This window comes from Amblyraja radiata, chromosome 1 (genome assembly GCF_010909765.2).
Source record: "Amblyraja radiata isolate CabotCenter1 chromosome 1, sAmbRad1.1.pri, whole genome shotgun sequence".
Classification (NCBI taxonomy): domain Eukaryota; kingdom Metazoa; phylum Chordata; class Chondrichthyes; order Rajiformes; family Rajidae; genus Amblyraja; species Amblyraja radiata.
The window spans coordinates 14,069,338-14,077,901 of record NC_045956.1 but is presented as its reverse complement, the minus strand read 5'-3'; positions in this window follow the sequence as shown (position 1 = coordinate 14,077,901).

Here is an 8,564-nt window from a genome sequence, read left to right as displayed (position 1 = left end):
ATTCCCGATATTGGTCACGAGTTAAGACAATTTATTTTAAAATATAATGCAAACATTCCATGCAGCAACTGCGATATCAAATCGATGCTTTTTGGATATATACTATTAAATCAGTCACTAATACAAATTAAACAATTTGCTGGGATCCCTAACCTGTTTTTTTAAGTCCACTTTTGTATAACAGTCTGAAGGGTCTCGACCCGAAAAGTCACCCATTCCTTCTCTCCAGAGATGCTGCCTGTCCCGCTGAATTAATCCAGCATTTTGTGTCTACCTTCAGTTTAAACCAACATCTGCAGTTCCTTCTTACTCTGTATAGCAGCAGTTGACACTAAGAGCACGTTTTTAAAAGAATCAAATATCCTATGCTACGAAATTCTTCAAGATGATATTTTTGTTCACACGCTAAGTGCTGTAGGCATGGTGTTCATTTTAAATCTGCATGAGCGTGATCCTAACATTTACTGATCTTGTAACTGCCCTCTCAGAAACGTGCAACAGCTAGAAGAACTAGTACGGGTTTTGAAGAAAGGTCTCGACCCGAAACGTCACCCATTCCTTCTCTCCAGAGATGCTGCCTGTCCCGCTGAGTTACTCCAGCTTTTTGTGTCTATCTTCGGTTTAAATCTGCAGTTCTTTCTTACACATAGTACGAGTTTTATCTTGGTTTCTTGCAAAAGTTGACACAGTCCTAACCCTGGTAAAACATACTCAGATTTAACCTTTTTTTAAAAGTCTTTCTTGATCCTACACACACCATTATTGCACGAATTCTAAATTCTCATTTCATCTCCATTAAAGTGACGTGGAATGTATAATCTAACTTTGCTTTTCAATTCTAGAAGATCAAGCGTGCCTGTAACCGTTGAGTTGGCATAACGAGGGCTGCAAGTTGCTCGAATTGTTATCAGCGAGCAAACTGCGAAAAACATTCAGTGGATCTCAAATACGATCGTGTGATGGCGGCAAATTAACGGATAACAAGATGTTAAGGGATTATCAGGTAACCGGGCACGAATCCTGCACTTTTCCAAATCATGAGGTTTTCAAGATAATTTAAATACCTTCTAAGTTCTTATCGTATCTGTCTTCGTAGCTGTCGCTCTCTGGAATATGAACTATTAGCAGTTAAATACAACATGAGAGATAATAAGAGCGCTCTCCGCATTTCAAACTCGCATTCACGGTAAACATCTATGGAGAGGAACTGGTGCAATTGGGAAAAGTTGGAACAATGAATGGAATATCGGGATCAACTTTTAAACTTTGCCTGCGTCAGAAACGCGGCCACTCTTGTGGACTGCCTGGGCGAGTGAGGTCATCGCAAGATTTTACCGGATTGTATGCAAAATAAAGCATTTCACTGTACATGTGACAATAAAGTATCATCGTAAGCATCACATCATCATAACTCGAGCATTTCAGTGGATCGGTCTACTGAAAGAATTGGCAGCTAGACCGGCTGTTAACAGTTGATATGAAAATGCCTGACTACAATTATAACTTTCCCATCGCTACCTCCAGCTATCAATACCCATCTTTATTAAAAAAAAATAAGGGCGATGCGTTTGAACATCACGGTTTGGAGTTGTTTTCAATTGACAATTTCGCGATTTATTAAATCCCTCCGCGGTTTTACGGCAACTAATCGCATATTAAATTGAAACACGTTTATTCTATCAATTCGAAAACGCTCGCTATAAAATAATTGAATGAGAAGAAATTGGTGACAACGTCTCCTAATTTTATATACATTTAAACCATCTTAATTTCCTGCAGTATGCCGCGTTTGACAGGGTCAAAAGATTGTAGCCTGGAGCCCGCGGCCGGTCAATACTTTTTTTAACAGAACGACCCCTCCCCCTCCGAGCACAGAGGAGAATACGTGACCTTGTAGGGATGAAGCATCTTGACATTCATGCGGAGAAACCCAGCAGTAAATGCAGTAAAATACTTTGGTGCTTTTATCTTCAGCTGAACCCTGGTCCCAATTCTTCATACAATTAAGAGAATTTGAGAATTAAGGGACAGAAGTTTAGGGGTAACATGAGGGGGAACTTCTTTACTCAGAGAGTGGTAGCTGTGTGGAATGAGCTTCCAGTGGAAGTGGTGGAGGCAGGTTCGATTTTATCATTTAAAAATAAATTGGATAGGTATATGGACGGGAAAGGAATGGAGGGTTATGGTCTAAGTGCAGGTAGATGGGACTAGGTGAGAGTAAGTGTTCGGCACGGACTAGAAGGGCCGAGATGGCCTGTTTCCATGCTGTAATTGTTATATGGTTATATGGTTATAATGAGTTTTGAAAATAAAATGGACCCAGCTGTTTGGTGCGACAATCTTTAACTAGGTTTGATGCAAACGGTAGAAGAGCTACACTTGCAAAAGTCAACGATGCAAGTCGAAAAGAGGAGTTCACGGTGAAAGGATGAAATAATTGCGGTGTACCGTTAATCAAACTTAAAATTCCCGTTGCTGAACTCTATACATCTTTCCACTTGATCACCCCGCGGGAAGACACGACCCATGGAGACACTGTCCGAGTGATAGAAGGCAGGACCTTGTAGATATGAAGGTCAAAACAATGACGGGAATAGCTGAAAGAAAAATAAGGACGAATTTCTGAAGCTGCGAGAGGGAAGACATGAAAGGAAAAGAAAGATGGGGAAATGAAAAGGGTGAAATAATTGGCGGTATAATCTGGGATGTCAAAAGCAGGAAATATTGAGGTTGAAAGTTGAATAAAAGTTAAACGATAATCAGAAACAACGTTGAAGTTACTGTGACATTCCGACGAGAAAGTGATTGTGTTCTTTCCGCAGTTATCACTATGTCATATAACCGAGACCAAACAAACATTACACTGGCATAATACCACACCCGAAAGGTTTAAAACGCGTGGCATACTTGGTCTGGCAACCTAGTAAACGGAAAACTTATTGTATTATTGCTATTTATTTAAGGCGGAAACTGATAGATTCATGACCAGTCCGGGTGTCAAGGGTTATGGGCAGGAGAATAGGGTTGAGAGGGAAAGATAGATCAGCTATGATTAAATGGCAGAGTAGACTTGATGGGCCGAATGGACTAATTCTGCTCCTATAACTTATGACATTATTTATTTGCTGTGTTGCGTTAAAGTGCATGTAAAAGCTACAGAAAATAAGAATTTCTCCCCAAAAGCAGTTGGCAATTAAACACTATTGAATCATAACTTTTGAACGGCCTAAAGGATATGAATGTGAGTCTTCACTTTCAAACCACTGCCTTACAACCTGAACGGAAACCTATGGAGACTTTGCGCCCCACCCAAGGTTTCCGTGCGGTTCCCGGAGGTTGCAGGTGGTTGCCGGAGGTTGCAGGTAGTGGAAGCAGGTAGGGAGACTGACAAAAACCTCCGGGAACCGCACGGAAACCTTGGGTGGGGCGCAAAGTCTACAGAGGTTTTCGTTCAGGTTTCCTAAGTGGGACAGGGGCATAAGGAATGAACTATGGACGCTGGTTTATACCGATGATGGGCACAACGTGCTGGAGAAACTCCGCGGGTCAGGAAGCATCTTTGGGGAAAATGGATGGGTGATGTTTCGGGTCGGGACCCATCTTCCAGTCTGAAGAATGGTTTCGACCCGAAAGGTCACCCATCCTTTTTCTCCAGAGAAGCTGCCTGACACGTCGAGTTACTCCAGCACTTTGTGTCTATCCATACTGCCTTACGCGTTCCTCTTGAAGGCTGGTGTTGTTGGTATTCCGAGTAGGACTGGTTCCTGCACTGCTCCAGTGGATGGCAGGAGATGTCGGATCACGGTCTGGTCTTTTTTTCTTTTCACTTTAAATCGTTTTGCCTTGTACTTCTCGTAATTGTTGGCCGTTTCCCAACATTGTATTCTCCATATATATTTATGCAGATGGTTTTTGTTTGGCCTTGAGCGGCTGGGTTAATGACATGTGTGTCGTTTAGACGAAAGCAGTGGTCTCCAGGGTATAAATGTCTCCACCTGTCCGCAGGTCCACAGAAAATGTAGCCCCCAAACCAATTGAACGCATATGTTTCGACACAGGGAACTGCAGATGCTGGAATCTTGAACACAACACAACGTGCCGGAGACAATACTCTGCTGGACTGTTTGTAAGAATACGGATTTCACTTTGTTAGCACTTGGTATTTGTGTCAATAAGAGCATCATTGAACTCAGCGGGCCAGGCAGCATCTCTGGAGAGAAAACGGATAGGCGGCGTTTAGGACCAGATACTGCCTGACCCGCTGAGTTGCTCCAGTGCTTGCTTTTTGAACAAATATGGTTGTTCCTCTACATTGCCGTGTGACATAATGGTAATGACTAGACCGACGTCCAGTTGCACTAGCTCTATTCCCGGGTTTAGAAGTACAGCGTGGGTCCACTCACACTATCCATTCACACTAGTTCCATGTTATCCCACTTTCACATCCACTCCTTACACACAAGGGACAATTTTACAGAAACCACTAAGCCTACAAACTTGCACATCTTCAGGAGGTGGGAGGAAAATGGGGCCCGGAGGAAACCCACGTGGCCAGAGGGAGAAGTGCAAACTCCACACAGACAGCACCCGAGGTCAGGATCGAACCGGGTGGCTGGCGCTGTGAAGCAGCAGCTCTCCCAGATGCACTAATGCACTGCCCTAATGTTCTACTTAGATAGCGAAAAAATGCAATCCAAAGCAATGGGCCTATTCATAAACGAATTCAGGCTGGAATGAACAGGCTAGCCTCACGATGAGGGCCTCATCTTAGTTCTACCAACTTTGGGTAAACATGCATTTATATTTGGCAATCAGCGCCTCCCAAAAACATTGCTTGGATCAGGGTGAAAGGTTATTATGGACAAGCAAACCATGGAGATCCCACACTCCTGATCCTTGTCCTCTGGGGTGTCAGCACAAAGGCTGCAAGGTTTGCACATTTATTGACTACCCTCTCCAAGATTATACTATATTTAAACATTGATGCATCAGGCTTGACTCAAGTTTGTTCAATGTCATAGAATTACCAGTTCAAGTCCCTTTCTAGCCATCATCAGGCAACCTGGGCTTGCACTGCAGTGTCAGAGGTGCTGTCTTTTAGAATTGACATTGAACTGAAGCCCTTCCTGCCATTTAAGGTAGATGTAAAATATACAGGAGTCTGGTATTGGAGTAGAGCAGGGTAACTTTTCTGGTCTCCTGGCCAAAACATATTCTTTAACCAAATGAACAAAAAAATATTATCACTTGGCATTCTGTGGAACTTTATGGTTATTTGTACTCTTTTCCCAACATTGCAACCATTAATACACTTCAAAGAGAACTGACTGGCAATAAACTGCTTTACAGTGTCCTTTTACTCATGAAAGAGTTTCACATCCTAAGTTTGCATGGGGCCCACTTGTTCACTGTGCCACATGGAGTTATTTTTTATATATACGATGAATTACAATGTCCACATTGTTAATGAAAGATGCATGTCATTTCATGACCCTTGGGCACATGTGGTGGGACAACTACCTCTCTATCATTATTTTTGTATGTAAGTAAGTAAGGAAGTAAGTTTATTTATATAGCACGTTTTAAGTCAACCTGCATTGACACCAAAGTGCTTTACATAAATTAAATAATAAGTTTCCATACAAACCATAGAAAAAGGTTAAAAATAAATAAAGAAAGAAAATGGACACAACACATTATAGAGCTCAACAGAAACATCCCCCCACAACAGAATCAAAAATGTCCACTGTGCGGAAAGGCAACAGAAAGTTAAGTCCTCTTCCTCTGAAACACCCGAGGTCGGGGCCCATTTGTGGCCTTGCAGCCAGTCCGATGATTTTCAGGGCCCTCTTGCCGTGAAGATGGAACTCTGGCGTCGGGTGAAACAATTCCTCAAGTGGCTTGGAAAGTCTGGAGCGGCTGCCTCCTCCCCGGAGACGGGAGACCGGGGCACTTGTAGACTTCAGGCCGCGCCGGTTGGAGCTCCGACCCCGGCGAACTCGATCCCTGGCTCCGCGGCGCTCCAAATCCAGCGCCGCCCGCGGCCGGACGCCCGCAGCCACAGCTCCGCGATGCCGGGAGTCGGCGGCCACAGCGCTCCGGAGCTTACGGCACGGCGACCCGGCAAGGCATCGCCCGCTCCGTGGCCCCGCTCCGTGATGGTGTCCTTGCGCTGCGCCGCCGCCGAAGCTGTAGTCCCGGCCGGTCCCGATAGGAAACGCCGCTCCATTCTCGATGGTAGGCCGCGAGGACGGGGCGAAGAAGCAGCTCGGAGGGATGCTGCCTCTCCGACCAGGTAGGTGACTAAGAATTAAAGTTTCCCCCTTCCCCACCCCCACCCACCACATAAAAGACCTCCACTAACATTTTGGACAGGACTTAAAATAAAAAAAAGGTGAAGAGACGGACTGCGGGCAGGCTGCCATACACAGACGGCGCCCACTCCCACACATCCGCCATCTTCATAATTTCATTCAGAATACCCAGTTCAGTCATTGGTGATTTAGTTTCAGTCTGAACCTGTTTCCTGATCCAAACTCAGTGCTGCCTGAACACCTTTTTTCTGACCAAAAATGTTGTGTAAAACTGGACTCTAGATTTCACCGGCCTTCACATCCGTAAGGCATGTGTCTCACTGGTAGATGCACTTAAATAAGTCCTGGCACAGGAGTCAGAGTGGCCCACGAAAGTCATAAGGTCTTAAGATCATGTGATGTGAGCAGAATTAGGTCATTTGGCCCATCATGTCTACTCCGCCATTCAATCATGGCTGACCTAGCTCTCTCTCCTAACCACATTCTCCTACCTTCCCCCCCCATAACCCCTGGCACCCGTACTAATCAAAAATCTATCCATCTCTGCCTTAAAAATAACCATTGACTTGGCCTCCACCACCCCCTGTGACAAAGAATTCCACAGATTCACCACTGTCTGACTAAAGAAATTAATTCTCATCTCCTTCCTAAAGGAAGGTCCTTTAATTCTGAGGCTATGACCTCTGGTCGGGGTCCGTTTGCAACTCCAAGAAACAATACATTTCTGTTTGTCTGCAGGTAGTTGCTGGTGGAAAGAGCTCCTGAAGATTTGTGAATGGCAGACGAGTTGAACAGTTACTTTGGATCTGTCTTCACTAAGGAAGACACAATCTCCCTGATGTACTAGTGGCCAGAGGACCTAGGGTGACGGAGGAACTGAAGGAAATTCACATTAGGCAGGAAATGGTGTTGGGTAGACTGATGGGACTGAAGGCTGATGAATCCCCAGGACCTGATGGTCTGCATCCCAGGGTACTTGAGGAAGTGACTCTAGAAATCGTGGACGCATTGGTGATCATTTTCCAATGCTCTATAGATTCAGGATCAGTTCCTGTGGATTGGAGGGCAGCTAATGTTATCTCACTTTTTAAGAAAGGAGGGAGAGAGAAAACAGGGAATTATAGACCAGTTAGCCTGACATCGGTTGTGGGGAGTCAATTATAAAAGATGAAATAGCGGCACATTTGGATAGCAGTAACAGGATCGGTCCAAGTCAGCATGGATTTACGAAGGGGAAATCATGCTCGACTAATCTTCTGGAATTTTTTGAGGATGTAACTAGGAAAATGGACAAGGGAGAGTCAGTGGATGTAGTGTACCTGGACTTTCAGAAAGCATTTGATAAGGTCCCACATAGCAGATTAGTGGGCAAAATTAGAGCACATGGTATTGGGGGTAGGGTACTGACATGGATAGAAAATTGGTTGGCAGACAGGAAACAAAGAGTAGGGATTAACGGCTCTCTTTCAGAATGTCAGGCAGGAATTATTGGGGTACCACAAGGCTAAGTGCTGGGACCGCAGCTATTTACAATTTACAATAATGATTTAGATGAAGGGATTAAGAGTAACATTAGCAAATTTGCAGATGACACAAAGCTGGGTGGCAGTGTGAACTGTGAGGAGGATGCTATGAGGATGCAGGGTGACTTGGACAGGTTGGGTGAGTGGGCAGATGCATGGCAGATGCAGTTTAATGTGGATAAATGTGAGGTTATCCACTTTGATGGCAAGAACAGGAAGGCAGATTATTATCTGAATGGTGCCGTTAGTCTTTTACCCAAAGTAGAGGAACCAAGAACCAGAGGACGTAGGTTTAAAGTGAGAGGGGAAAAAATAAATAGGAACCTCGTGGGCTATTTTTTTTCACTCAGATGGTGGTGTGAATATAGAATGAGCACCAGAGGAGGTAGTTGAGGAGGTACTACAAGAGCATTTAAAACACACTTGCATCGGAAAGATTTGAAGGGATATGGGCCAAAGGTAGACATAAGGACGTAGCCTGGATGGGGCATCTTGTTCGTCATGGACAACTTAGGCTGAGGGGCCTGTTATTTACTTTATGGCTCTATGAGATCTAATAGATTTCAACTAGGAGAATCAGGAGATAAGGTAATAATACAGTAAGGTGAGCAAAGAATCAGCCAATACCTTGATTGAATGACAAAACTTTTTTGAAGGGACATGTGGCATATTCCTGCTCTATTTCCTGTTATTGATTATGTTTCATGCTGGAGCAAGAAGTTCATAT